Genomic DNA, 15,305 nt, shown 5'->3' with positions numbered 1-15,305 from the left:
GAGACTGATATTTCCTCAATACTTGTTGATAACTGTTAGAACATTATAGCATAGTTGAGAGGAAGGTAGCCTCATAGTAGCCAACTTCTTTCTTCTCTCTTTTCTTCTCTCTCACTTTCTTCACTCTCTCCCTTCCTGACCCCTACTCAGTTTCTCTTTTCTTTCCTGTGTACCATGTGTCTATCCATTGCCTCTCTGTTAGCCTGTAATGTTAACTCTTTGGTGACTATAGTATTTGCTTTTTTTAAGTCATGTAACAATAGAAATGTGTTGATTAAAAAAAAAGATGAACTGTATTTTCAGGGAAAAAAATTTGAGGGGGAAAAAAGCACTGCACAATTTCTGAAAAGCAATTTAGCCTTCTCTACTATTCCATTCTATGTTTCATCCATTTTCCATGCATTTTCTCATCTAAAAAGTATGTTATGCCAGGTCTGTGTATTATTAGTTGAACTCATAGCACACATAGCCTGAACAATTCAGACTCTGTATAATTTTGTTTTTGTTTGTTTTTTCCATATGGATAATAGGCACATACTATATATACACATATAGTTGAAATTCCTTAGTCCTCTTGTCCATACTTTACCAAAAAAAATCAGATTGGTTGTTTGGAAATGATGCATGATGATGATGGTGGTGGTAGTGTTGGTGGTGGTGGTGGTGGTGGTGGTGGTGGTGGCGGCAGATGGGTGGATGGTAGAGAATGAAACTCCATCCAATGTTTTTCTTTATAGTGGGTATAGTCTGACTTGGCAGCTCATTCCACTTTCCATCTGCAGCTATGCTTGGTTTCAAATCCATGAAACAAAATTCTTCCAAACCAGATAGCTCGGTACTCCCCACTCCCTTTCCAGCTTCATTTTATGTGTTGTCTTTCACTGTTAGACTGTAAGATATATAAGCAGGAACTGTCTTTTTCTTATTTATATTTCCAGCACATACTACAGTGTCTGGCACATAGTAGGAGCTTAAAAATTGTTATTAAAATAAATTGAATAATAATTGATGAGGATGATGAAGATGATAAGTAACTTCATCACCACCACCATTGATAGAGTAATGATATGACACTTTGGTTTACAAACTATTTAAAATATTATTCTATTTGATAGATCCTCACAACACCCTTCTGAATCAAATATTAAAGGTATTACCATCCTTGTTTTATACGTGATGATACTGAGGGTCCAAATGTCATTCTCTGGTTAACACTGTACATTCAGTCTCCATTGCCAACTGAATAGAGATAGCATTCTTGTCTTCATATGCAATATCCTCCATAATCTGTATCTAGTCAACCTTTTCAACTTCAATTCCTTTTGCTTTTAAAGCTCAAACCCTCTGGACCCCTGGATCTCCAGTCTATTCTTCTTGATCTCTCTCAAGCACAGATTATTTACTTTTATCCTGCAATTCTGAGAATGCCAATCTAAATTATTCTAAAATTAAAGCTATTGTCAATGTGTGTTATGAGAGTTTAGAGTAGAGGAAATTATCATGGGTTGAAGTAGTCAGGGGAATCTTTATAGATGTGGCAGACCTCCAATTCAATCTTCAAATTTGATTAATCTTATAATCCGTGATTTATAGAATAAGATAAGAACAGTAATATAGATTGGTCCTTTGATTTTATTGGTGTAGGGAAGTCCTACATGAGGAAAGTTCCTTTACCAATATAGTTACATCTTAGAGAGCTTCCTAAAGCACTGATAGTTTTTATGTCTTACCCTGAATTAGATAGCTAATAAGTATGAGAGACAAGATTTTAATCCCAGTCCTTCTGTCTTTGAACTTTTATCTATGCTACCTCTCAAGGGGGACAGGGAAAGGTGACTCCTACATTACACAGGAAGCATCAAAATGATGATGAGTTAGACAGCATGGCATAATGAGTACAGTGCTAGTCTTGGACTCAGGAAATCCTGATGCCAAATCTGACATCATCTACCTTAAGAGTAGTAACTCTGGACAAACAACCTGAAACTTCTTCATCTGTAAAGCTGAGATAATAGTAGTATCTAACACAGGCCTATTGTTAGAAGTATCAAATGAGATAATGTATGTTAAGCATGCTGCAAACCTAAAAGAGCTGTACAAATGTAAGCAATGATAACAGTGATTTATACTCATATAGTGATTTAAGACTTGCAAAGTATTTTGTCTTACAATAGAAACATATTTTGAAAAAGCCAAACTGGCCCACTTTGATCATTCTGAAGTGTTATGCATCCTTTAAAGTGGATTGTTTAATAATCTATTTCCTTTCATGGTTTTTCTGTCAATGAGCAGTAATGTAGTATAATGATAGAGACTCTGGACTTAGAATTCCGGAGCTAAACCAGCTCTATCTCGCATTCACAGTTCTGGCATACTTTTGAGGGCTTCACGTATCCTTTTCTAATGCTATCAGCTTGAGTTCCCTTTCCATTGTGTTCCCCTTCACACTCCTTTAGCCACTAGTGATTAAAGCTCCAGTTCTATTTAACCTTTTTGGATTAATTACAAAGAAATACTTACCCTGAAAATCTAGCAAAAACAGAAGTACAAAGAGTTTCTCCAACTCTTGGAGGCATTCCCTCCCAAATCATCTCATTTTCTGGTAAGAGTAGTCTCAGGCAGTTTTTACATAGGACTCACTCTATCAAGTACTCTTTAGTATATGACAATAGATAATTAATTTTAAGTCCAATCAGACATCTTCAAATGCCTATAGTAGTTGTCATTAGTGCTTGAAAAGGACCAAAGCGGCATCACTATCTTAGGGCCAAGGTATAGTTTTTCCAGCTATGCCTGATCAGAACAATGTGGGCTCAGAATGCTATATCACTGTTTCAGTACAAATAGTTCACATGAATATTTAAAGAGATGTCTCTAAATTTGCACATCTCACATTTCTTTGGAACTAATAAAACTCTGTTTTGCTCATAGGACAGAATGCCTTCTTTGATGCAGGCATGCCATGCTGGGAGGTCCTGTGCCAATGTCTCCCATGTTTCAAAATCAATTGCACAGTGCTTCAGAGAGATCTTGGGAGTACCCTTGGATTGCTTGTTCAGACCTCTGTGTGAGCACTTGCCTTTTGTGAGTTCTTTGTAAAATAGTTTTTTTGAGGGAAACATACATTTGGTATTTGAATAAATTAGCCAGCCCATCAGAGTTGTACTCTGTAGCAGAAGAGTTTTAATGCTTGCCAATCCAGCTCAAGAAGGGCCCCGATGTCTAGTACCTTATCTTTCCAGGTGATGTTCAGAATCTTCCTAAGACAGTGGAAGTGATTCAGTTTCCTGGCATGGCCCTGGTGTAATGTCCAAGTTTCACAAGCATACAACAATGAGGTCAGCACAACTGCTCTGTATTCCTTCATTAGTCTGCCACACTTTCCTTCAGAGTCTCCTAAGTACTGCGCTAGCTCTGGTAATGCATGAGTCAACCTCAACATCTATGGACATATCCCTGGAAAATATGTGCAAAGTAAGTAAACTTATCCACAGCACTCAAAATTTTTCTATTTGGTATCATCCTCAATGTCTCAGTCTCTTCCCCCCATAAACAATCATTTGTTCAATTCTGAAGCTGGTACAGTTTATTTACTTTCTTTGCATTCCCAGAATTTACTTCAGTGTCTGGGACACAGTAGATGCCTAATAAATGTCAATTGACTAAATGATTGGATATTTATTTGTCTCAGATACTACTGAGTTTGATTTTATTTCACTGGGTCTCGTTAATGGGTAGATTAGTCAAAAATCTAACATGGTTCCATTCATGGAGCTCTTGGTGACTCATTCACAGTATGATTCAAAGCTAAAAAGTATATAGGTTTCTCTAATTAGATTTAAATTACTAAAAGTACAAAAGAATATATGTAACACAGCCTCAAGCAACATTTGGTCAGTGCTCTGGGTTACATGTCAGCTCCAGGTGAGAGAGAGAGATTGAAGCACCTTTCCCTCCCAGATGGCCACGGCTGTTTGTCCTCTTTTAATTAAGTAGGGCCCTGAAAGAGACAGTTCTTACCTGGCATGGAGTAGACACATAATAAATGTTTGTTGTTGATTAATTGATAAGTCTCCCTGTCAAAGGTCTTTGGAATGAAGACTGTCTAGTGTAGGGTTGGGGAACTTGAAGCCTTGAGGCCACATGTGGCCTTTTAGGTCCTCAAGCGTGGCCCTTTGATTGAATTCACTCTGTGGAGTTTGGATTCAGTTAAAGAGCCACACATGAGGATATGGAGGGCCACATATGGCCTCAAAGCAAGAGGTTCCTAACTCCTGGTCTAGGGTTTTTTGAATGTGCCTCATTCTGGCTTCACAGATAATCATATAGGGTCCTCTATACCAAATATGATTAGATCACATTCATTCACAGGATTTTTTTACACATGCTCTAAATCATAGGGCAGGGAATTTCCATTATGTGTTGTCATGTATTTTGGGGAGCAAGATCCCCAGTTTCTTCCACATGGAAGACTGCATAAGCCTCCATTGCACTAGAAACACACAGGACTTTATTCTCTGTCATCAATGTTATCCATTCCAGAAAGAGCTCCAGAACCAAGGGTTAACATTGACTTACTAGGGCCCTTAGAATCTGCGCCAATTCCAGCTATTCAGCTACTGAATCATCCAGCTCTTAGCCACAGGGTTTGCAGAGTAGAACAAGGTGCAGAATAATTATATATATATATATCCTAAATTGAAAATTTTTATTATATGGCATCATTCCTTTCTCTCAGACATTTGCACTGGCTTAACTTCTCCTCACTACTCCCCTACCCTCAGAGGTATGTAATATACTGATTTTTTGTGACACATTGAAAAAATAATAATGAATGCTTAACCCATATTGAAGGATGGCTTACCATTTCCACAACTGGGCAATAATGTTATTTCTTTCCAACAAAATTAATTTTAAGTCATCTTAACTTAATTTAGATTTGGAAATCTGAATAAATGAAAATGGCTTTTATTTTATTTTATTTTTAAAGACATGGAGTCAATTAATATTATAATCAGCCTGCATTGGTAAAGAGCCCAGATTCAGGTGGTTTGGCAGCAAGCCATAATATAGATGAGCTTTGTTCCTTCCATTCATTTTCATTGCTCATAGACAGGAGAATTAGAAGTATCTGACAGAAGATGACTGTGAGCAGAGACAGAAGAAAAGATGCTGACAAAGCAGATTCTGTAGTGAAAGGACATCGACTATCTGACAACTTAACTTCCCCCCCCCCCCTTTTTTTCTTTGGACTGTTCGAATCATAAGATAAGAAATACATACATGATGAAAGGAACACTATGTGAATTTCATCTCGGTGCATGCAAATTTGAGATTTAATGATGTGTCCTGTTTCTACTCAGTAAACGTGAGTAAAATGTTATAATGCTGTTGCCATATTATCATTTATGAACCTATTTTATTACTTATCATTTATGAATCTATTTTTTCTCATCTCAAGGGGAAAAAAAACAAAGGGGATTAGAGACACAATCAAAATATGTGTCTATCCTGTGACAAGGCATTTATTTTATAATTTTATGTGAACAGACAATTTTGAAATTATTAACTCATCACTCAAAATAATGCACATTCAATGTAGGTATCTTGCTACTTAATGGTTATAGTATGTCATAGTTACTGGATATGAGTTTTTTTTGTGAGTAACTAAATGATATATCTCTGCTAAATTATATGATGTTTTGCAACCCATTTTCTACTGTTTTTATCATTTCTCTCCTTTTCTGGATAAGCAAAAATGATATATAGGTATGTGTATTGATTGATGTTGGGCATCTTGGAATCAGCTTGACTCACAAAAGAAAATGGATAAATTTTCATTGTGAGCATTAATACCTCAGAAATCAGTAAATGGTATGTATCAGGCCTTGATTCTGTTATTTTCTTGATTCTCTAGATATAATAAAATGATGGAGAAAATAATACTGCAAATTAAACCTAAAAGCTTGTTGTGTATATGTGTATATACAGACATGCATATATAAACATACACATATACGTACATGTGTGTATATATGTATATGTATAGATAAATATGTGTATGCATGTGTGTATATATTTATTTATATATCCAGAGAATGTGTTGTTAAACATTTACAAGGACACCTCTGGATAGATACATCTACATGATTTTTGTATAAATGGCTAAAATTGAAGAATTAAAATAATTCAATGTTATTAATGGCAGGAATGGTGATTAATGCTATTGAGAGGCTAAAGCCAGAAGATTACTTGTGTTTGGTAGATCTGAACTTCAGTAGGTCTAAACTGATAGAGATTCTACTCTAACTCTGGCACCAATATAGAGAGCCCTAGTGGTGGGAGATAATCAGGCAGACTGAAAGCAATATACTGAACCAAGTTGGAAAAATATGGAGCTTGATAAAGTTCCTGTACCAATAAGTAATGGGATTAGGCCTGTGAGTAGCTATTGCACTTCTAACTTCTGTGTGATACAGGTCTATCTATCATCTATATCTCTAACTCTATATCAATCTCAATTTCTAGTTCTTCTTTCTTTAAAGATATTTCTAATTCTCTAGAGAGATAGTTATTCGTAGATAGTGCACAAACATCTGTAAAATTGAATACAGATATAGACAGATATAAATTATGAAATAATATCTATTAATTATATAGAGGTTAAAAAAATTAAGGCGATGGTGATAGACAGAAATAGAGTTTGAACTTGGTAGCTATAGGTGTATGTAAAGGTATAAGTATAGATATGAGTACTGATGATATAGACATCGATATACATGTAGATCATAGATATGGATATAAAGATGAGAGAAATTATATAGATAGAAATAAATTATATAGGATTAAGTATAGATAATATCCATAAAAATGTAGATGATAGAGATAAAATAGGTAGAGAGATGATAGGTGTAACTATATGTATAGATGATATAGAAATAGACACAGATATATAGACCTAGATATAGATAGAGATAACATAGATATAGATAGATATAGGTATGGATGATATAGATATATGGATCTAGATGATATAGGTATAGATAATAATATAGGTAAAGGAATAGGTATACATGTTAGAGATAAAGATTGAGAGATAGGTGTAGGTAAAGTATAGATGACATAGATATAGATAATAGATATAGGTAGAAATAATAGAGATAGAAATATAGAGATGGAAGTACAGTTGGAGTTGGGAAGCAGATAGATATAGATATAGATGACAGAAACATGTGTGGATGTGGATAGAGTTAAATATGGAGCTAATCCAGTCAGGTGTTGAAAGAGATGGATAAAAGGTAACAGAGAGGAAGCCTGAGTGTCACAGTGATATCCAGGAAATATTAAAAAGTCAGAGGAAAATATGCAAAGATATGGGTAGATTCATTATGAGAGATTCATGAGCAAGCATTGGCTATAATACATTGGACAGAAAGTCTTGAATATTATGATGCATGTGCCAATCCATGACTGTGATCATGGACTAATCGAAGCATAAATTTTAAGCTTAGTTCACAGTATTGCCTTGATTTCAAAACTTTTTTTACAATCACTATGAATTTTCCATTGTCACTCAAAAATCCCTGGCTATTTTTCATTAATGGCAGCAATAAGTATATTGCCATAGGGATATATTTCTATGATACCTTCCTAACCATTTAATAACATTCATCTACTCTTAGCCTGCTAACTCTTTAGCGTGGCTTCTGTGGGAGCATTATAGGGAAAATAATCTATTCACATTGATGTGTTGAATACAAAAATCACAGCACATTAAGCATTCAAAAAAACATACTGAAATGGACATTGAAAGAACTTGCAAATTTAATATTGGACTTAAGATGAGGAATTAATATCTCACTGTGCTGGGTTAATTTTTTTTTTGCTTTGTGAAAGGTTATGATAAATGACCATTCAAAATCTCCCTCCTCATCCTTTTCTCACCAGTTTTTCCATTCCAGAAAGCCTCTGGGTACATATAAGCTAACTAAATTAACTTAAACAGATCCAGTGATCTTTGATCTGACATACACTTTTAAATTTAATTTCTATCTTCTAAAATTATTATTTTTTTCAACTTCAGACCAAAATATATTTGTACAGAAAAGGAATTCTCCTGAGGGAATCCTTTTTCTGTTCCATTTCCATTTAATTCTATCATAATGGAGACATCCCCATCCTCTTCCTCCAAGGAACAGCCAATAAGGTTGCCAAACAATTCAGTGATCTTAGTTATTTATGAGAGGGGTAGTGAAGAAACATTTGGAAGACTTTGTTTTTTCCCCTACAGGATAATAAATGACTTTCTTGGAATTACTACAAAGCTTTGAATTAATTAATATCAAGACGCACATTAGTGGATTAGACTGAACTTTCTGTCTCCTTTCTGAGTTAATTGATTTTTGAGTTCTGTCTAAGACCTAACTGTGTTTGTATATGAAGGAAACTTTAAATTGTTCAAATTCATATTAATATTAAGACTTATTTTCATAAAAAATGCCAGTTACTATCTCATAATGTAGGCTGATTATTTTAAATGGGTAATTTTCTGAAAAAAATAATGTAAACCAAGTTACCATGGAACTCAATCATAGACATTTTTAAAGCTGGAATTTTGAAAATAATTTCTGAAATGATGAAGAGAACGAATCTATTGATGTGTGAGCAATAGAAAATGTGGTAGATTGGGACATACATAGCCAATGCCCAGTTTATTGGGGAGATTTTATCCTAAAAAATTTATGAACAAATGGTAAATGCTTACTACTTATTACTACTTACAAGGCATACATACTGTATTATACCATATTATTTTATACTAATATATTGTGTCATATTGTTATATTTAATAACAATAATAACAACAACAACAATAATAAAGCATTTGTATAGAGTTTCATGGTTTATAAAGCAATTGAAAAATTTTATCTTCTCTGGCCCTTACAGCAACCCTAGGAGATAAAGGTGATTTTTTTCTCTGTTTTAAAGATGAGGAAACCGAGATAAAGATAAAGCTATTTGCTATTAGAAAGTGTATAAGGATTGATTTCAACTCAGCCCTTCTTGACTCTGAGTTCCACTTAGCTGTTTATTTTTTTACAAATTAATACTAATGCACTAGTATATATTATTTTTCTTATCATTACTATTAATAATAATACTAGGTAGCATTTATTTAGTATTTTAAGAATTGCCAAGTGCTTTACATGTATGTTAATGCATTTGATTTACTGAGACTGATTCAGAAAGGAGAGTAACCTGGGGTAAAATTGTGAAGATACATGCTTAATGGGAGTTAGGGAGAACATTGAATTTTAGAATATTAGTACCAGATCTCAGAGATCTTCTGGCACAAGTAAGTACTTACTTTACAGATAAGATCTGGGGAGGATAAATTACCCAAGGTTGAACAAATGGTTATTGGCAGAGCTGTGACTAGACACTTGTTCTCTTGGCTCTGATTTCAGTGTTTTTACCACTACACAATCCAACCTCCCAAGAAGCGATGGAAAGTAAGAAAAATAGAACAAAATAAAGTACCTGAGCTTTATTTACCAAGTACTCTATCCTCAGATTGACATTCAGTGTCTTCCACAGTCTGATCCTAACCTACCTTTTCAGTTTAGTCTTATTTGAGTTCTCATACACCATTTTGAACATGTGGACTTACCAGCTATTCCCCTCATACTAAATTCCATCCCCTGCTTCTCTGCCCACAAGGTATCTGTTTCTTGCTTCTGCCTCATAGGTGCTCCAGCTTCCCTCAAATATGGTTCATTTGCCGCCTTCTACCCGAGACCCTTCCCAATGTGGTCCAGTATTAGAATTCTCATGAAATCACTTTGTGTTATGATGCACATTTTTGTACTTACTTACATGTGAGTTTCAGTGCCTTAGTAGAATGTTACCCCCTTAGAGCAAGGAAGGACTATTTCAATGTTTACTGTTGTATCACAAGAACTTAAGATATTACTTGAACAATAATAAAAGCTTATTGAATTGAATACCAATCACCACAAGCTTCTTTAGACCCTGTGATAAAAGATCTTGGCCCCAAATAATATTCAAGTAAGTTATACTCTTCAACATTTAACGAATCCAAAAAGGAAAGATTTCTTTTGCACGTGAGTTTGATGAAGCATGCACAGCACTTTGTGTATGACAAGGGCAAGGCTAGCATCTAGAAAGAGAGGAAATCTTGTCATTCAGTTAGCAAGTGATTTGAGGTTTCTCTGCAAAAACAAATTTGTATGATTTCCAAAAAAAGAGGGGGGATAAAAGATTTGTTTCCCAATAGGCAGGGAGGTTAGATGAAATCTAAACCTAAGTCTTCTCCAGAAAAGCACGGGAGGGCATATAGATAACATTGCACACCAATGCTTCTTGTTCCTTCTGAAGGCTGAGAAACAAGCTTGACCCTTTCTAGTTTTAATAAAGCTTATAATTAGTGCATCTTATTCACTAACATAAAGTCCTAGAGTCCTTCTCTGACTCACTCTTAGTCTCTTAAAACCAGCATTTAGATTTTTAGCAGTCTTTAAGCTTGGATAGAAAAAAAATTGTATCTTTATTTTAACTGAATACTTACTAAAATAGATAGTTTTTGTCCATTTTAAATGTATGCAATAGTATCTATACTTGTGTGTCTTTAAAGAATGCAATCTAACTTTAAGTTGCCTATATCTAAATATATCGCTTTGCTATTTAATATGTTAATAAAGATGAGCATATATTACTATTCACAAATATGTCTTAATATTCTGATAACTGTATTTCAGTATAATTTGTTTGCTTTATAATTCTATATATTTTGCCTCATGCATTTAAACATTATTTTGAGATGGGAACATAGGGTTAATAAGACTGGGAAAGAAGTCCATGATATATAATAAAAATCCATGACAGTGATTCTGAAAAGGGCTGTTCTGTTGGGGAGTGGAAGGGGGAAAACCCTGTTGTAAGACCCTCTTGACCTGCATGGACTTTTAACCCAGGATTTTAAGTGAGGGCAATATTCAATAGTGGACATTATACTTTCAAATTGTTTAAAAGAGGGAAATTCCTCACCGTATCTTAGGGAGAACGTGTTTAAGTGGTACTAGGGTGCAGACAGAATAAAAGAATTCAACAGTCTCAACCACATAAGTTAAATTGTGAAGGGCTACTTCCACTAGGGAAGCTACATGGTGCAGCAGATAGAACGTAGGGCTGAGAGTCACAAAGACTTAACTTCCTGAGTTCAAATCTACCCTCAGACACTTACTGGCTTGTGACCCTTAGCAAATCACTTAATTCTGCTTGCCTCAGTTTCATCATCTGTCAAATGAGCTGGAAAAGGAATGATAAACCACTCCAATATCTTTGCCAAGAAAACTCCCAAATGGGGTTACAAAGAGTTGGACACAAATGAAATACAACTCAACAACAACAACAACAACAACTTTTACCATCCATTTACTTTCCACTTCAAATTGTTGGAAAGAGCATATAGTCTGAAGATTTTCTATCTATCTATCCATCTATCTATCTCTCCATTTCTATCATCTACCTATCTACTTCTCATAATACGAAAATTGCAATCAACAGAAAAGTGTAACATTTCCAGAGTTTTGAAACTAGACAGGATCCCAGAAGCTCTCTAAACCAAATTCTCCATTTTACAGATGAAGAATTAAGGGCCAAAGAGTGTATATTACTGTGAAAGGTCACACAAGGAGTAAGTATCAGTGATGGCAATGGAAACAAGATGTTCTGAATCTAGAGCCAATATTCTTTCCTTGTGCTTTACTGCAAAAACACAACAACAAAAAAATAAACTTCTATGGGTTGTGGCCTGTACGAGCATGGTAAAAGCCTGGGCTGACTTTTATTTCTAGTAGTGTTTCCCCCTGAGCCCCAAATCAACTGGAAACTTGGGCACTAAATTAAAAGCAAAATGATTTTCAAAGCTATGCACCTGCAGCTTCTTATTCACTAAAACTCTCCAGTAAATACCCCAGAGGCAACCAAAAGGAAAAAAAAATAAAACAAAAAGCTTTTCTCTGTCATTTTCTTCAACTTTTTCTTTCTTCCCTGTAAGCATTAAGAAGAAAAGATGAAAGTGGAAGCTGAGATGGATGCTTATCTCATGTTTTATTTATTTGATGACAATTTATGTAAAACAAAGACAGATACCACTTCCTTTTTCTTTAATGAATTATCACCTTTCATCTCTCCTCATTTCAGTAGTACCAACTGGTCCAATCGGAGCCCAGCTTCTTTTTTATGCATATGACCTATTCCCTTACCATCTGCAACTTTTCTTTCTGGAGTGATCAGAAATGGAAGTAATGATGATTAACTTGGTGCAGAGAAAGAGAATGTGCTTCGGTGATGGCTGCTTTTCTACAGCTTCAGTAAATTGGAGTAACAAACGACATTCTCCCATTGCTGAATCAGAAATAATCACTCAGCATCTGCCTTCTGTTTTTCCTGGATGCATTAAGATAAAGGAAATGCTCACTTTAAAAATCATTCATCTTTAGAAGTGCTGTCTGTATAGTCTCCCCTCCAAATCTGGCCAGCTTGTTTAAGTGTTCTTATTGAGATTTCTTATGTTGACCATTCAGGGCCATGAAATCTAAGACCATTCTTCATTTTTAAAGGAATCTAAATGAAAAGAACCTCTTTCATTTAATTTTTTCTTCCGAACTTCAATAGTTCAAAAGAACTTTCCCTGTTTTCATGTAAAAATGAGATTTTGTTTTATAACTCCGCTAAGCTCAGTGTGGCCTCCTGTCAAAACCAATCCTCTTCCTTCTCTTCCTATTGCTCCTCCTCCTCTTCCTCCTATTCCTCCTCCTCCTCCTCCTTCTTTTTCTTCTTCTTCACATATTTCTAGCTCAATTTTTGGTTTAGCCTTTTGTTAGGTATTTAAACGCTATATGAAACGAGAATTTCATATATTGTTGTCACTTAATATTTGTTGAATTCAATTGAACCCTTAAGATCTTTCAGTTCAAGTCTTCCATAAATATTTTCCCAATTAATCTCACCCCTCAGAATTCCATTATGTACTTGTTATTCCATTTAAATTTCAATGGAACACACACCTTTGAATAAGTAAAAGGAGATCAATTTCCTTCACAGTGGTGAACTTGATAGCATGATGCTCTATACAGCATAACTCTGTAAGAGAAATGATTTGACCATTTATATAAAGTTTATAATTGAAGAGTTATTTTGCAACCTATTGATCTGTTTCCCCTGCAATTTATTTTTCTGAGTTTGCATTATTTTTATTTAGAAGAACAGCAATAGGATTTTTCTATTGTAAGTTAGTTAACTGGGTTAAATGAGAGTGTGTGGAATAATTAAGTTTTGCAAATAAAGTTTACAGAAACAGATGTGGGCAGGGACAGGATTATAGTGAACGGAAATTTGGGTTGGGGACTGGCTATACAATGCTTTTTTTTCTTCATAATGAATGATTTTGAAGTGATTTCATAGTGAAAACAGAGGGGGAAAAGATAGTCTTACCATAAAATATAGGTGAACACATTTTTGGGATGATATTTTGTAGTTTAGTCAGTAGATTTTTGGACTCATGGCAATGTACAAGATGTTGTTTCACTAGGCCTCCAGGGTTCTCTGGATTTGGGGGCTCAGGTCCACAATAATAGAATAGCAGGAATGTAAGACTTCTGCACCCTCTTCTGTTGTCTGTGGGCCTTGAGGTCTCAAACAGCTTTGCCTTTTGGAATATATACATCAGAGCTCTGGAGATAAGGACTGAAAAAGCCACTGACCCTTATTTTCTTAAGGCCTTGCAGGGTGGTCTGTGACACTTTCTCATTTAAATATTACTTGAGCTAAGGGGGGGCATCCTCACAGATGCCCCTTATTTATATAACAGTTGATCCTTTGGAATCTGAATTAAAAATAGGAAAGGAACCTCAGTCTTAGATATCTTGCAGCTAGGTGGCACAATGAAGAGAGCACCAGGCCTGGAGTCAGAAAGACTTGAGTTCGAATCTAACCTCAGACACTTACTACATGTGTGACCCCAGGAAAGTCACTTAAGCTCTATTTGCCTCAGATTCCTCAAATGTAAATTGGGGATAGTAAAATCATGTATCTCCCAGGGTGGTCGTGAGCATCAAATGAGACATATTTAAAGTATTTGGTATATAGTTGGTACCATATTAATGTTAGCTATTATTATCACATCTTGTGTTTATACAACTAGGAGCTAAGGACTTAAAAAATGGATGTCAAGGGAAGACAAGCGCCTCTGGTGTGAGAGCTGACAAGCCCTATTTCAGAGGTGATTTCTGACTTTGGTATCCACCTGCAACCCAACTCTCACCTGTGGCCCCACAATTGCAACACATGAGCTAACTCATATTGAGGGCAACCAACGATCCTCAAACCCTTTGATTATTTAGAGGGATATCTAACCCAAGCATGCGCAAACCTCCCTAGTAGAATAGGCAAATGTAAACAATTTGTTCCAACTTTGAGTGCTTAGAACTTGACAGAAATTGAAGATGCCAAGGTCATCTAGTTCATCCTGAACCATCAGCAGTCATCTTGGCTTTTGCCTTGCACTGAATTCCATTGACACTGAAAGAAAGAGTAAGTGCAATGACTTCATGCAACTCTGACTACTTAAATACAATTTCTGGGCCAGACAAAAGACATTACCCATAAATGATTGCTTTTTTAACCTATCTCAAAGTCTTGTGGCAAAAATAAGTAATAACAGCATGTAGGGAAACACTGAGAGATGTAGTCATAACCCTGCACATAGGTACCCAAGCCCATATAATTGTCTTTTCACCAGACAGAAGCGGCAGTGGGATTTGGCAGCCCCCTGGGTATATAAGCAGAATGTTTTTAATGACCACATTGCTCACCTCCTGCAGTGTGGAATTGGCTAGAGAAGGTGCCTAAAAATTGTCTACTTTACCGAACATAACTCTGCTTACCATAGCTGATAGAGATCCTACCCCATGTTTGAAACACACACACACACACACACACACACACAGACACACACGAACAGAACATTTGATATATACATATATATATATATATATATATATATATATATATATATCTACACATACAGAGTAAATTGTTTGTATTTCTCATGCAATCACCAATCCCCTTCACAGTCAACCAAAAAGGTACCCTGTGTAATTTTTCATTTGTTAAGTCTTAAACCTCTTAAAGTTTATTAAGCCTATGCAAAAGTGTTTATCCTACTACTATCTCCCGTTTTCAATGCCTAAGCCTTTTTTCAGGAGATCCTCAAAGGTAGA

The sequence above is a fragment of the Trichosurus vulpecula genome, chromosome 4 (genome assembly GCF_011100635.1).
Source record: "Trichosurus vulpecula isolate mTriVul1 chromosome 4, mTriVul1.pri, whole genome shotgun sequence".
In the NCBI taxonomy this organism is placed as follows: Eukaryota; Metazoa; Chordata; class Mammalia; order Diprotodontia; family Phalangeridae; genus Trichosurus; species Trichosurus vulpecula.
The sequence above is the reverse complement of the archived record's forward strand: the minus strand, read 5'-3'. Positions refer to the sequence as shown.